This window comes from Prionailurus viverrinus, chromosome B4, assembly GCF_022837055.1.
Source record: "Prionailurus viverrinus isolate Anna chromosome B4, UM_Priviv_1.0, whole genome shotgun sequence".
In the NCBI taxonomy this organism is placed as follows: Eukaryota; Metazoa; Chordata; class Mammalia; order Carnivora; family Felidae; genus Prionailurus; species Prionailurus viverrinus.
The window spans coordinates 119,263,004-119,277,256 of record NC_062567.1 but is presented as its reverse complement, the minus strand read 5'-3'; the positions used below and the strand labels follow the sequence as shown (position 1 = coordinate 119,277,256).

The 14,253-nt window shown below is 37.7% G+C and overlaps 1 pseudogene; it reads right to left on the bottom strand.

Annotated features, from left to right (window-relative positions):
* Nucleotides 1–13,679: 13,679 nt before the first annotated feature.
* LOC125171480 (uncharacterized) lies at nucleotides 13,680–13,843 on the bottom strand (annotated as a pseudogene).
* Between the last annotated feature and the right edge of the window lie 410 nt (nucleotides 13,844–14,253).

Sequence of the window (14,253 nt, the reverse complement as noted above, 5' to 3'; positions counted from 1 at the left end):
CCATAGGAGTGCTTCATTGTGTGTTTTTAGCAGTGGAGATGGGATGGCATGTGTGACTCATCTTGAGCCACTGAATACAGTCTCACTAAATGGACTCAACTGGGAATATTCGGACTTTAGCTGAAGAGGGTCTACCAGAGATCTGTTTGCATGAAAGACCCAGGAACTTTATAGGAAGACTTATTCCAAAGGAATTACTGGTGAAGAAAGACATTTTTGAGTGTTGCATATTATTTATTACTCAGATCTGAAGGGCTTATGTGTCATGTCAAAACCAAGAACTGGACAAGTTGCTCTGACACAAAAGTTTTAGTGGAACTATCAGGGGAAGAAATGCCATGCTGTCTTGTGTTGTGAATAGCATGATAGGAACTTCTCTGTTGATGGCACCAGAGGGTTCACCTATATCTCTCTTCATCTCTTGGAGGCTCATAGGATAGATCTGTGGGATTTGCAGGGTGGGGCTGGAAATCTTCCAGTCACACATACAGGATAGAGCCCAAGAAACACTATTTATTGATGTTAATGAATTTTCACCTTCTTATTATTCTGCAATGGAACAATTTCCCACTGTTTAAAAAGAATAAGGTAAATTTACATGTATTGATATAGAACATTTTCCAAGATACATTAAGTGTAAAAACATACAGAACAGTGTAAATATAATGCTACCATCTATATTAAAGGAAATGTACATATACAGGCACACCTCAGAGATACTGCAGGTTCAGTGCCAGACCACCACAATAAAGCAAATATCATAATAAAGCAAGTAAAATGAAGTTTTTGGCTTCCCAGTGCCTATACAAGTCGTATTTAACTATACTATAGTCTACTAAGTGTACAATAGCATTACATATAAAAACAATGTATAGTTGACACAAACAATGTGGAGTTTAGGTGCACCACCCTCCATACAGTCCAAAATCCATGTTTAACTTGACTTCTCCAAAATTTAACTACTAATAGCCTATCATTGACTAGAAGTCTTACTGACAAGTGTCGATTAACGTATGTTTTGAATGCTATAAACATTATATACTATATTCTTACAATAAAGCAAGCTAGAGAAAAGAAAATGTTAATAAGAAAATCACAAGGAAGAGGGGCGCTTGGCTGGCTCAGTCAGCAGAACGTGCAATTCTTGATCTCAGGGTTGTGACTTTGAGCCCCACATTGGGCATAGAGTACTTAAAAAAAATTCAGTATCTAAAAAGAAAAGAAAAGAAAATCACAAGGAAGAGAAAATATGTTACAGTACTGTACTGTATTTATTTTTTTTAAATGTTTTTTTTTCAACGTTTATTTATTTTTGGGACAGAGAGAGACAGAGCATGAACGGGGGAGGGGCAGAGAGAGAGGGAGACACAGAATCGGAAACAGGCTCCAGGCTCTGAGCCATCAGCCCAGAGCCCGACGTGGGGCTCGAACTCACGGACCGAGAGATCGTGACCTGGCTGAAGTCGGACGCTTAACCAACTGCGCCACCCAGGCGCCCCTACTGTACTGTATTTATTAAAAAAATCTGCATATAAATGGACCCATGTAGTTCAAACTCATGTTGTTCAAGGGTCAATTGTACATATCTTAATCAATAAATACTTTATTGTTAAGAAATGCTACCCATCCTCTGAGCTTTCAGCGAGTTGTAATCTTTTTGCTGCTGCTTGCCTTAATATTGATGGCTGCTAACTGATCAAGCTGGTGATTGTAGAAAGTTGCGGTGGCTGTGGCAATTTCTTAAAATAAGACAACAATAAAGTTTGTCACATTGATTGACTCCCATTCACAAATGATTTCTCTGCAGCACATGATGCTGTTTGATAGCATTTTATGCACAGTAGAACTTCTTTCAAAATTGGAATCAATCCTCTCAAACCCTACCATTGCTTTATCAACTAAATTTATGTAATATTCTAAATCCTTTTCTGTAATGTCAACAATCTTCATAGCATCTCCACCAGGAGTAGATTACATCGTAAGAAACCACTTTCTTTGTTCATCCATAAGAAGCAAATCTTCACCCATTAAAGTTTTACCATGAGATTTCAGCAATTCAATCACATCTTCAGGCTCCACTTGTAATTCTAGTTCTCTTGCTATTTCCACCACATCTGCAGTTACTTCCTCCTCTGAAGTCTTGAATCCTCAAAGTCATCCTTGAGAGTTGGAATCATCTTCTTCCAAACTCCTGTTCATGATATTTTGACCTCTTCTCTTGAATTAAAAATGTTCTTAGTGGCATGTAGAATGGTGAATTCTTTCCAGGAGGTTTTCAATTTACTTTGCCCAGATCCATCAGAAGAATCGCCATCTATGGCAGCTATAGCCTTGCAAAATGTATTTCTTAAATAATAAATCTTGAAAGTCTAAATTATTCCTTGATCTATGGGCTACAGAATAAATGTTGTGTCAACAGGCAGGAAAACAACATTGATCTCATTCTCCATCCCCATCAATGATTTTGGGTGAACAGGTGCATTGTAGGTGAGCAGTAATATTTCGAAAGAAATATTTTTTTCTGAGCAGGTGGTCTCAACAGTGGGCTTAAAATCTTCAGAAAACCATGCTGTAAACAGATGTGCTGTCATCTAGACTTTGTTGTTTCATTGGGAGAGCACAGGCAGAAAGGATCTGGCATAATTCTTAATGGCCCTTGGATTTTCAGAATGGTAAGTGAGAATTGGCTTCAACTTTAAGTCACCAGCTGCATTAGCACCTAACAAGAGAGTCATCCTGTCCTTTGAAACATTGAAACCGGGCATTTATTTTCCTCTTTAGCTATGAAAGTCCTAGATGGCATCTTTTCTCAATAGAAGATTGTTTTGTCTACATTGAAAATCTGTTGTTTAGTGTAGTCACCTTCATTAATTATCTTAGCTGGATCTGGATAACTTGTTGCAGCTTCTATATTGGCACTTGCTATTCACCTTGTAATTTCATGTTATTGAGACAGCTTCTTTCCTTAAACCTCATGAACTAAACTTTTCTTCTTCTTTTTTAAAATTTATTTTGAGAGAGAGAGAGGGAGAGCACACACCCATGGGAGTTGGGGATGGAAGAAAGAGAGGGAGAGAGAGAATCCCAAGCAGGCTCTGAGCTGTTGGCACTGAGCCTGATGTGGTGCTCAAATTCACGGACCATGAGATCATGACCTGAGCTGAAATTGAGTCAGACACTTAACTGGTCAAGTGACCCAGGTGCCCCTGAACTAACCTCTTCTAGCTTCAAATTTTCTTCTGCAGTTTCCTCACCTGTCTCAGCCTTCATAGAATTGGAGAGAGTTAGGGCCTTGCTCTGGATTAGGCTTTGGCTTAAGGGAATGTTGTGGCTGGTTTGACCACTAAACTTTCTAGACCACTAAAACTTTCTCCATATCAGCAATAAGGCTGTTTCATTTTCTTTTATTAAAAAAAAATTAATGTTTACTTATTTTTGTGAGAGAGAGAGGCAGAGAGAGAATGAGACACAGAATCCAAATCAGGGTCCAGGTTCTGAACTGTCAGCACAGAGCCCGACACAGGGCTTGAACTCACAAACCGCAAGATCTGACCTGAGCTAACCAGGCACCCCAAGGCTGTTTCATTTTCTTATTATTTGTGTGTTCACTGGAGTAACACTTTTCATTTCCTTTAAGAACTTTTCTGTTGCATTCACAACTTGGTTAATTATTTTTTTTAATTTTTTTTTTTTTTAGTGTTTATTTATTTTTGAGAGAGAGAGAGAGAGAGCAAGAGAAGGGCAGAGAGAGAAGGAGACACAGAATCTGAAGTAGGATCCAGGCTCTGAGCTGTCAGCACAGAGCCTGTCACAGGGCTCAAACTCACGAATCGTGAGACCATGACCTGAGCCAAAGTCAGACACTTAACTGACTGAGCCACCCAGGCGCCCCACAACTTGGCTAATTATTTGATACAAAAGGCCTTGCTTTTGGCCTAGCTTGGCTTTTTACATGCGTTTCTCACTAAGCTTAATCATTTTTAGCTTTTTCTTTAAAGTGAGACACATGTAGGGTGCCTGGGTGGCTCAGTCAGTTAAGGGTCGGACTCTTGATTTCAGCTCAGGGCATGGAGCCTGCTTAAGATTCTCTCTCTCCTTCTGCCCCTTCCCCACTTGCACTCTGTCTCTCACAAAAAAAGGGAGGGGGGCACCTGGGTGGCTCAGTCAGTTGAGATCTGACTCTTGATTTTGGCTCAGATCAAGATCCCAGGGTCATGCAGTAAAATGAAGCACAATAAAGTGAGACATACCTGTATATGTGTATATGCGTAGAATATATTTTGAAGGATACACAAAACCATTTATAGTGATTGATTTGAGAAGGTGACTCTGGGTATAGAAGTCAGAGTAGGAGAGAGATTTTTCATTCTTTACTCTTGTACTGTTTGAATTTATTTTTTTGGATACATAAACATGTATAACTTAAAATTTTTTAAAATGTATTTGAGAGAGAGCACATGTAAGCAGGGGAGGGGCAGAGAGAGAGAGAGAGAGAGAGGGAGAAACTCAAGCAGGCTCCGCACTGCCTGTGTGGAGACCAATGCGGGCCTTGAAATCATGAACTGCAAGATCATGACATGAGCTGAAACCAAGAGCCCCCCAGGCACCCCAACATATGTTATCTTTAAAGTAACTATGCATTGCAAAAAGTAAAATTTAAATTGAAAATGACTGATAAATTAGGCTGAACTCTCTCATATTGACTATTACTATCTATCCCAAATAAAACAAAAAGAACACATCATTTAGAAAATAACATGTAAATATTTTCATATATACATATCTTTTTATAAATAATAAGGACGTTTCTTATTTTGGGTAGATCAGTTTTTTTTCCCAGAAGCAGCATACCGCAATAGTGCTTAAGAGGCCTGGTTCTGATGCCAAACAGCTCGGGATCCAGTCTTAGCTCTGCCACATTCTAGCTCTGCACCTTGGGTAAATTACTTAACCTGACTAAGCTGCAATTTTTTTGTCTTTAAAATGTGGGAGAATAATAATGTATATTTTATAGGGCTGTTTATGAAAATGGAATGAAGTAAAATGGAAAAATGTGGTTACCCAGTGACAAATACAGGTAATGAGACACATTTAGAGAAGTTCTATTTGTGTAATTACCATCTAGTAATTTCCAGTCAGTGGTTGAATTTTGAGTCTCTCAAGGATGGCCAACCAAGTGAGAGCTGAGTGGGGTGTGGATCAAATGGCAGAGCTCTGCAGACAGCCCAGAAGAGACTGGGCTACCTCCTTCATTTACGTGTGTTTCTTTTTTTCTTTTTAATTTAATTTTTATTTATTTTTAATTTTTTTAATTCTTATTTATTTTTGAGAGAGAGAGAGAGACATAGTGTGAGCAGGGGCCCTCCCCCACAGAGAGAGAGAGAGAGAGAGAGAGAGAGAGAGAGAGAATCCGAAGCAGGCTCCAGGCTCTGAGCTGTCAGCACAGAGCCCAATGCGGGGCTTGGACCTATACACCATGAGATCATGACCTGAGCTGAAGTATGATGCTTAACCGACTGAGCCACCCAGGTGCCCTTATGTGTGTTTCTTGATGCTCTTACCATTCATAGTTTTCCTATGTCTCACTTAAAAAGGTGGAAAGGACCATGGATTAAAGAGAAGGAGTAGAGTTCAAGCCTGACTGTCACCAATGAGCTGGGTGACATCAAGGCCGCGGTGTCTCCACTTGTAAAATGAGGAGACTGGCCCCAATGATCTTCAATGTTCTTTCAGGTTCTATGGAGATGACAATTTTTAATAACAAAACCCCCTACTTAGCCCTTGTGGTATCCATCAATTGTATATTCTGTGTTGCTTCATTCTGATGAACTCAGATTGGGAGGTGACAGAGAGCTTTGCAAAGCCTGAGCTAAAAATAACCTCTTCCCATAAATATTTTATTAGAGCTAGAGAACTAAATAAAATAAAGATAATTAAAAATCAGTATTAATGTCTGCTTCCTGAGACTTTTCACTTTATTATTTATTTTGTGAAGAGACGTTCCCATCAGAAGTGGGTAAACTAAATTAAGAATGGAAATCCTTTGGAATTGAAATAAAACACACTGATTTAGATTACTAAAACCTAGTAAGAGTAAGACTAATATCTCCATTCAAGTGATACAGCACTTTTACTAGTTGTACTCACTTAGCTCACGTTTTCCAGCATTTTGCAGAAGTGTTATGCCTTACGCATAACCATGATTAAAGTGCTCTACATTTGTGGAGCTGTCGTTTCACAGTCTATCAAGAAGTTTTACAGTCTGATAACTTATAACTCAAACATCTATCTGGTCAAAAACTTGATAATATACAATATAGCTCTTTTCTCTTGTCAAAAATGGTAAATTGATATTTGAGTTAAAGTCTAGTTTATGAAACAATTTTGCAAGTTAAGAAAAAAACTTTAATAGAAATGCAAAATAGGGTACTTCGTTCTGAAATGCTTCTAACTTTTTTTTTCCCACAATAGTGAGTTAGGCAATATTCAAAGAACTTCCTTATTTTAACTTTAAAACAACTTCTCTATATCAATAAGAAGGATTCTTTGTTTTTCACCAGAGAGTTTACTTTATTATTTGATATGCAACATGGCATTGGGCGTAAAGCAGGTTGTTTAACCAGGATATTGAAATCATGATAAAATACCAATTCATATTCTATAGGACCAATCTTTTATTCCACATAATGTGAAGCTCTCATTATATTTCTCATATAATATATTATGTACATTTGGTTTTGGAAATTGGGACAGAAACAGAGGTAGCAAATTTCATTGTTTCAGAAACTAAAGGGAGAAATTTGTATTTTAATATAAATTCATTTTAGATATTTTAATATCATTTATTTTTAAAAAGATCAAATTGTTGTTTAGATTGAACTGCCTCATTTAGGTAGACTGGGGAAATTCCATATTGGCTCTTTCCTCCATATTCTGGAAAAGAACAATATAGTACAGTAAAACATTTGATTTCTCTCTGGAGTAGTAATGCTGAAGTGAGTCATTCATTCATTCATTTATTCAACAATGATTTGTTGAGTACTTCCTATATGTGAGGCATTGTGTTGAGCCTCATAAGAAAGAAAAAGAAGGATATAACTGGGTACTCACATACAGACAATGTTAACCAATAATTATTTGTAGATGATGGGTCAAACACGAAGCACCAATAATGGATACTTTATTTATTTTATAATTTTTTAATGTGTATTTATTTGTTTTGAGAAGGAGAAAGAGAGTGTGAATGAGCGAGAGTAGGACAGAGAGAGAGGGAAACAGAGAATCCCAAGCAGGCTCCATGTTGACAGTGCAATGTGGGACTTGAACTCACCAACAGTGAGACCATGACCCGAGCCAAAATCAAGAATATGATGCTTAACCAACTGAACCACCCAGGCTTCCTGGATACTTTAGTAGAGTAAAAAAAGATTGAGTAGGGGCACTAGAGCAGTCAGAGAAAGCTTTGCCCAGGAGTAAGATCCTGAAAAGATGGGTTGGATTCAAATAGGAGGAAATAAATGGAGAAAGCATCCCAGGGAGGAGAGGCAATATACAAAATGGTATAGTGTCAGTCATGCAGAAGGTATGTCCAGAAGATATTAAAAAGGTTGCAGAGGACAAAATTTTATAATTACTTGAAGGGTGGCCAGTCTGTGGACCATTAGCATTAACATCCCCTGGGAGCTAGTAGAAACACAGGATCAGAATCTGATCTTGCATGTTCAAGGTCTTTGGGTGCTTTGTGTATATGTTAAAGTCTGAGAAGCTCTAATGTGGTCCAATCCTTCATTTTGCAGAGGAAGAGAACTACAGAGCAGTAGGTGTCTTCTTTGATAATAGTGGTAAACTTTACTTTAGAACTAAAATCTAGAGGGTCCTGGAAACAGTGAGTACCCCACCCCCCAACCTCAATTCACAATTTTTGCCTAAACTGGAGAGAGATAGTAAGTTGGATTGAACTGTGGAAGTTTTTGAATACCATGTTAAGAAGCTCAGGCCTCATCCATTTATGAATTCAACAAACATTTACTGAACTCCAACAGGGTAACATTGGGGATACATAGAAGAGTAAGAAAGGCCTTGCCCTTAAGAACCCCACAGTCTTCTGTAAAAGTAAGTAACCAACAGTTATAAACATCTTTGTGCAATGAGTTTTAAAGGCTTATGATAGAGAGATTAACATGAGTTTTATTCAGTTAACGTTTATTGAGTACCTAGTACATGCTAGACTTTAATTAGATGCAAAATGGTGATGTTTAGGGGTATTTGAGAGTGGGGAGAAAAAGATGGATCAGTTAAGTGGTTACTGTCTAAGAGTAGGAAGTAAAGGAAGAATGGGAAGGGTTTGGTCACTGTGAAGGGCCAGAAGAAGGAGCAAGTCTGTATTAACCAGAGATGGTAAGGCAAGATAGAATTTGGATCACTGAGCAAAGAAATAGGGAAGTTGGAAAAGTGAACCAGATTTAGGGGTGTTTGTTCTACTTTTCTTTTAGAAGAAAATATAGGTGTAAATCTTCATGAGTTTGGATTAGGCAGTAGATTCTTAGATTTGACATGCAAAGCACACTACAAAAGAAAAAATAGGTAAGACAGACTTCATCGAAATTAAAAGCTGTGCATCAAAGGACACTATCAACAAACTGAAAAGACAACTCACGGGATTTGAAAAGTATTTGTAATTATATATTTGATAAAGTTATAATATCCAGAATACATACAGAAAACTTTTACACCTCAACAATAAAAAAGACAAATAACTTGATTAAAAAATAGGCAGTGGATTTGAGTAGACATTTCTCTAAAGAAAATATAGATATTGCCAATAAGCACATGAAAAGGTGTTCAGTATCACTAGTCATCAGGAATACTTAAAAAATTTTATTAACATTTATTTATTTTTGAGAGAAAGAGACAGAGTGCGAGCAGGGGAGGGGCAGAAAGTGAGGGAGACACAGAATTTGAAGCAGGCTTCAGGGTCTGAGCTGTCAGCACAAAGCCTGATGTGGGTTCTGAGTTCAAGTCCCAGGTTGGGCTCCATGCTGGGTGTGGAGCCTACTCAGAAACAAACAAACAAACAAACAAACAAACCCCAATGAGATACCATTTTACACCTATTAGGATGGCTAGGATTTAAAAAGTGGAAAAGAAGTATAGGTGAGTATGTGAAAAATAAGAACCCTGAAACATTCTTGATGCAAATGTTAAAATCGTGGAAAACAGTTTCAGCAAACAATGCAGCTGGAAAACAGTTTGGTAGTTCCTCAAAAAGTTAAACATAGAAAAAAAAAGTTAAACATAAGAGTTACCATATGATTCAGCAATTCCATTCCTAGGTTTATACTCCACAAAACTGAAAACATATATTCCCACAAAAACTTGTACACAAACGTTCATAGCACCATTATTCAAATAGCCAAAAAACGAGGTCAACTCAAATGTCCATCAACTGATGAATACACAAAACATGGCATATACAACAGAATCTTATTCAGTCATAGAAAGGAATGAAGTATTTGATAAATGCTATAACATGAATGAACTCCGAAAACATGCTAAGTAAAATAAGACAAATACTGGACAAATGTTGTATGGTTCCACTTATATGAAATATCTAGAATAGGCAAACTCATAGAGACAGAAAATAGATTACAGGTTATAAGAGGCTAGGGGAGGGGTGGACTGGGAAGTTATTATTGCTTAATGGGTACAGAGTTTTTTTTTAGGGTGATGAAAATGTTCTGAAATTTGGGTGATCTTTGCAAACCTTGTGAATATACTAAAAGTCACTTAATGTACACTTAAAAATTGTGAATTTTGGGGGTGCCTGGGTGTCTCAATCGGTTGAGCATCAGACTTTGTTCAGGTCATGATCTCACAGTTTGTGAGTTTAAGCCCCGCATCTGCCTCTCTGCTTCAGATCCTCCGTCCTGCTCTCTCTCTGCCCTTCCCCCGCTCATACTCTCTCTTTCTCTCCCTCTCTCAAAAATAAACAAACATTAAAATATTTTTAAAAATTGTGACTTGTAGGGGTGTCTGAGTGCCTCTGTCGGTTGAGTGTCTGACTCTTAATTTCAGCTCAGGTCATAATCAACAGTTTGTGAGTTCTAGCCCTGTGATGGGCTCTGTGCTGACAGTGAGGAGGCTGCTTGGGATTCTCTCGCTTCCTCCCTCTCTCCCTCTGCCCCTCCCTCACTTGAGTGCACTCTCTTTCTCTCTATCTCTCGAAATAAATAAACACTTAAAAATTGTGAATTTTATTGTATGTGAATTACATCTCAATAACCTTTAAAGAGAAACTCTTCAATGTTGGCAAAGTGCATGGCATTGAAAGGAAACATGTGAAATACAATCAAAATCTTGGTTTGTGAAAATCACACACCTAGTTATGATTTCAAAATGCTTCTTAGTTTATTTTGATTTTTATTTTTTAAGTAGTCTCCATGCCCAGTGTGGATCCCAGTGTGGGGCTTGAACTCACAACACTGAGATCAAGACCTGAGCTGAGATCAAGAGTCAGATGCCTAACTGAGCCACCCAGACACCCCAAAATGCTCCTTAGTTTAAAATACAATTATAAATACACAGTATGATAAGCCCTTTTGAAGCTTATATTTATCATATACTTATTATATTTCACAGGTTTCTGCTTCATAGAATAAGATCTGAGTGAAAGAATGTAACTTCCACTAGGTAATGGAACATATAGAAATGTTTAGTTCCCAGCCTTGGAAACTACAGATTCTTGAGTCATGGTCATATGTATGAATATCAATTTACCGAATGGATAGATCATGGTTCAGTTACAGAAAGCATCATAATCTAGTTACTCCAGGCCTGGAAGTCAAATGATTAGGGTTGCTTTCCTGGCTGTTTCTTAGGTTGTTTCTACTACATCTGTAATTGAGGTGGTTTTGAGGAATTGAGGTTCCTCCTAGCTTTAAAATTCTGAACTTACTTGATCTTATTGTGATTTTAGAGTCAAAGGAGTTTTAAGCTTGTATTGCTTGCTTGGACTGCATTAAAACATTCACATTTTAAAATTTAGTTAATTATTCTTGGACCATGAGATTTGAAAAGGATTAAATTGTCCACTCAGCTTTTGATAAATTGGACCAATTGATCTCAGTCTATGGAGAATTAGTATGAAGCAATACCACCACCTGGTGGCTTTTCCTCAAATATGACAACTTTTGTTTGTTTAAGTAGGCTCCACACCTATTGCGGGGCTTAAACTCACAGCCCTGAGATCAAGAGTTGGATGCTCTGCTGACTGAAGCAGCCAAGTGCCCCAACAACCTTCTTTATCTGAATATGATAGTTTGGCTTCTATCAAACTATGACAGGTGGTTTAGATATGCCTACTTTAGGAAACAAGTTTAATAATATTGCACAATATATGTTTATGTTAACTAATGCTTATGGCATTGGCCTTAAACACTTATAATTCAGCAAATTCTCTCAACAAATATGTTTCGCGCCCAAGTATTAGGACAAAGCAGTGAACAAAATAAACAAAAATATTGGCATTCATAGATGTTACATTCTAGTGAGAGGAAGTAGACAAAATATAGGCATAATAGACAAGTAAATTATGTTTAGTGGCAAGTTCTTTTAAAAAATCAGGATGAGGATGGCACACCTACCTGGGTGGCTCAGTTGGTTGGGTGTCTGGCTTCAGCTCAGGTCATGATCTCACAGCTTGTGAGTTCTGGCCCTGCATTGGGCTCTGTGCTGACAGCTCAGAGCCTGGAGCCTGCTTCGGATGTTGTCTCTCCCTCTCTCTGCCCCTCCCCAGCTCACACTGTCTCTGTCTCTTTCTAAAATAAATAAACGTTAAAAAAATTTTAAAAATCAGGATAAGGAGGATGTTGGGTGGGTTGCAGTTTTAAATAGGATGACATTTGAGCAACGACTTGAAAGGTGAGGTCAATTTTATGTGCTTATCTGAAGAATAAAATTACATAGACTTACAACTAAATATTTAGCCTTAATTCTAGCATGCTGCTATAATTCTGCTTCCTCAAGTATCTCTTTTTAGTAAGCAGGAACTGTAATGCCAGGCCAATATTAATAGGAATGATTACATTTTGAAAAAGGACATTGAAAAAAAAAAAGGAAGAAAAAAGAAAAGAAAAAAGAAAAACGATGTTGCCCTAAAGATAAGTATCTTTACTTTGTAATGTATTTAGTTAATATCAGAAAAGAGACATAAAATGGTAGCTTTGTTATCTTACTTTTCACAACCTTACCTTTACACATTGAAAATTGTGTTCCTATGAAAGTAGGAACTGCTCTAGTCTTAGGAATTGAGAATTGAGAGAAGGGAAAAGGTAGAAGTGAGATGATACCACCAATAAATATTAGTTAAGTTTCCCTAAGCTGTTTATGGTTTTGTTATTTATAAATTTGCCAAGGTACTTTGTAAAATTATTTACATTTTTGGACTTAAACGCTCTTGGGTTAATGAGTGCCTCTAAAAGTTAGAACCTTGAGAGTAGGTACTGTTTTAGACTATGTTGTAGGTGTAGCATAAGGCCTTGAACACAGTAAGTGGTCAGAAAAGTTATTTTATTTGTCCTAAATCTATACTAGAAAAACTTTAAAGATAACATCCTAATATTTTGGGATTTTTCTTTAGGTCAAAGTTTGCTGAGAATGGAGAAGAGTTTTTGATGCAACCAGGAAATGAGATAAAATCTTAACAAAGAGTTAAATGGGTAAATGTAAAAAATAAAGTTTTGATCCAATTGCAGAGGGTTTTTTTTTCCTAAGTTTTATTTATTTATTTTGAGAGAGAGAGGGTGGGACAGAGAGAAAGACAGAGGGAGAGAGAGAATGCCAAGCAGGCTACTCACTATTAGAGCTGACCCCATGAGGGTTAATCTAACCATCCTGGTATCATGACCGGAGCCAAAATCAAGAGTGGGATGCTTAATGGACTGAGCCACACAGGCTCCCCTTTTGTTTGTGTTTTATCATATTATTGTTTCCAAAGTGACTTCTAATTAGGTGCTTAATACACATTATGAAAGGCTGGCATGCCATCCAATAGTATTAATAATGGTTTTAAATTTGTAGATAGCACTTCAATTCATACAGTGTCTTCACATAGGTAGGTCTCATTTGCTTATTTGGTTCAGAATATACACTGCAAATATAAAGTTTACAGCATACCTTTCCTTTTAGTTCCTATTTTTTTAATGTTTGTTTATTGGTTGGGGGGGGGGGGAGAGAAAAGAGAGTGCACTGGGAAGGGGCAGAGAGAGAGGACACAGAATCTGAAGCAGGCTCCGGGCTCTGAGCTGTCAGCACAGAGCCCCATGCCAGGCTCTAACTCAAGAACTGAGATATCATTACCTGATCAAAGTCATACGATTAACCGCCTGAGCCACCCAGGCGCCCTTCCTTTTAGTTCTTTAAAGGGAATTTGTATTTTCACAGAACTACATGCATTATACTGGAAATCTGACATGGACAAAATTTTAAGTAGCAACGGTCAAGATTTGCCAATCTTGACAATCGAATCTTGACAAGCTTGTCAATGCTAATATTGACAAGCTAATTTTGGCAAAGACAGGCAGGGGAAGAGGATGAAGAACAGGAGAAAAAGGTCAGTGGAATCCCAGCCCACTGAAGTCCAACAGCTGGCACATTATAATGCTTACAACACACAGCCTTAAAAAAGGTCCAGGTGTTCAGATAAAGAGTCGCTCAACTCTCTCCTTCTCAAAACAACAAAGATAAAAAAACAAATAAAACCTTCCCTTGCAAGAAAAATTCTGTGAATTTATTAAACTGATAACAGATGCTACACTTGATCTTAGCCAAAAGGCCGAGAAGCGATTTTGTGAATTTATAATTTAGAAGCGGGGAAGGGAGGCGAGGGCAACAGGTAGGTCTAGTTTCAATGCCTAGGCAGCTGGAGAGGTCTGAAAATTGAAACAAAAGTCAGTCCATAAACTTCTGTTGAATGGATGAAAATCTCTATTATAAATAAAAACATAAAATGCCAAAACCATATTTGGAAGGAGACCCAAGAAAGAGTTTACAATGGTGACTTCTAGGGAGAACTGTGGTATTGTGGCTACGGATCGGTTTACTTTTCTGTGTACTTTTACGAATTAAGACACGCACGCTCAACCTTTAAAAAAATTACAGTCTAGGAGAATCCCTTCTTCCCATCGTCCAAGTACTGCTTCCTTTCTCCCAATACAATTCCCTGTCAAAACCGGCATTACTGTCGACAGACGCCCC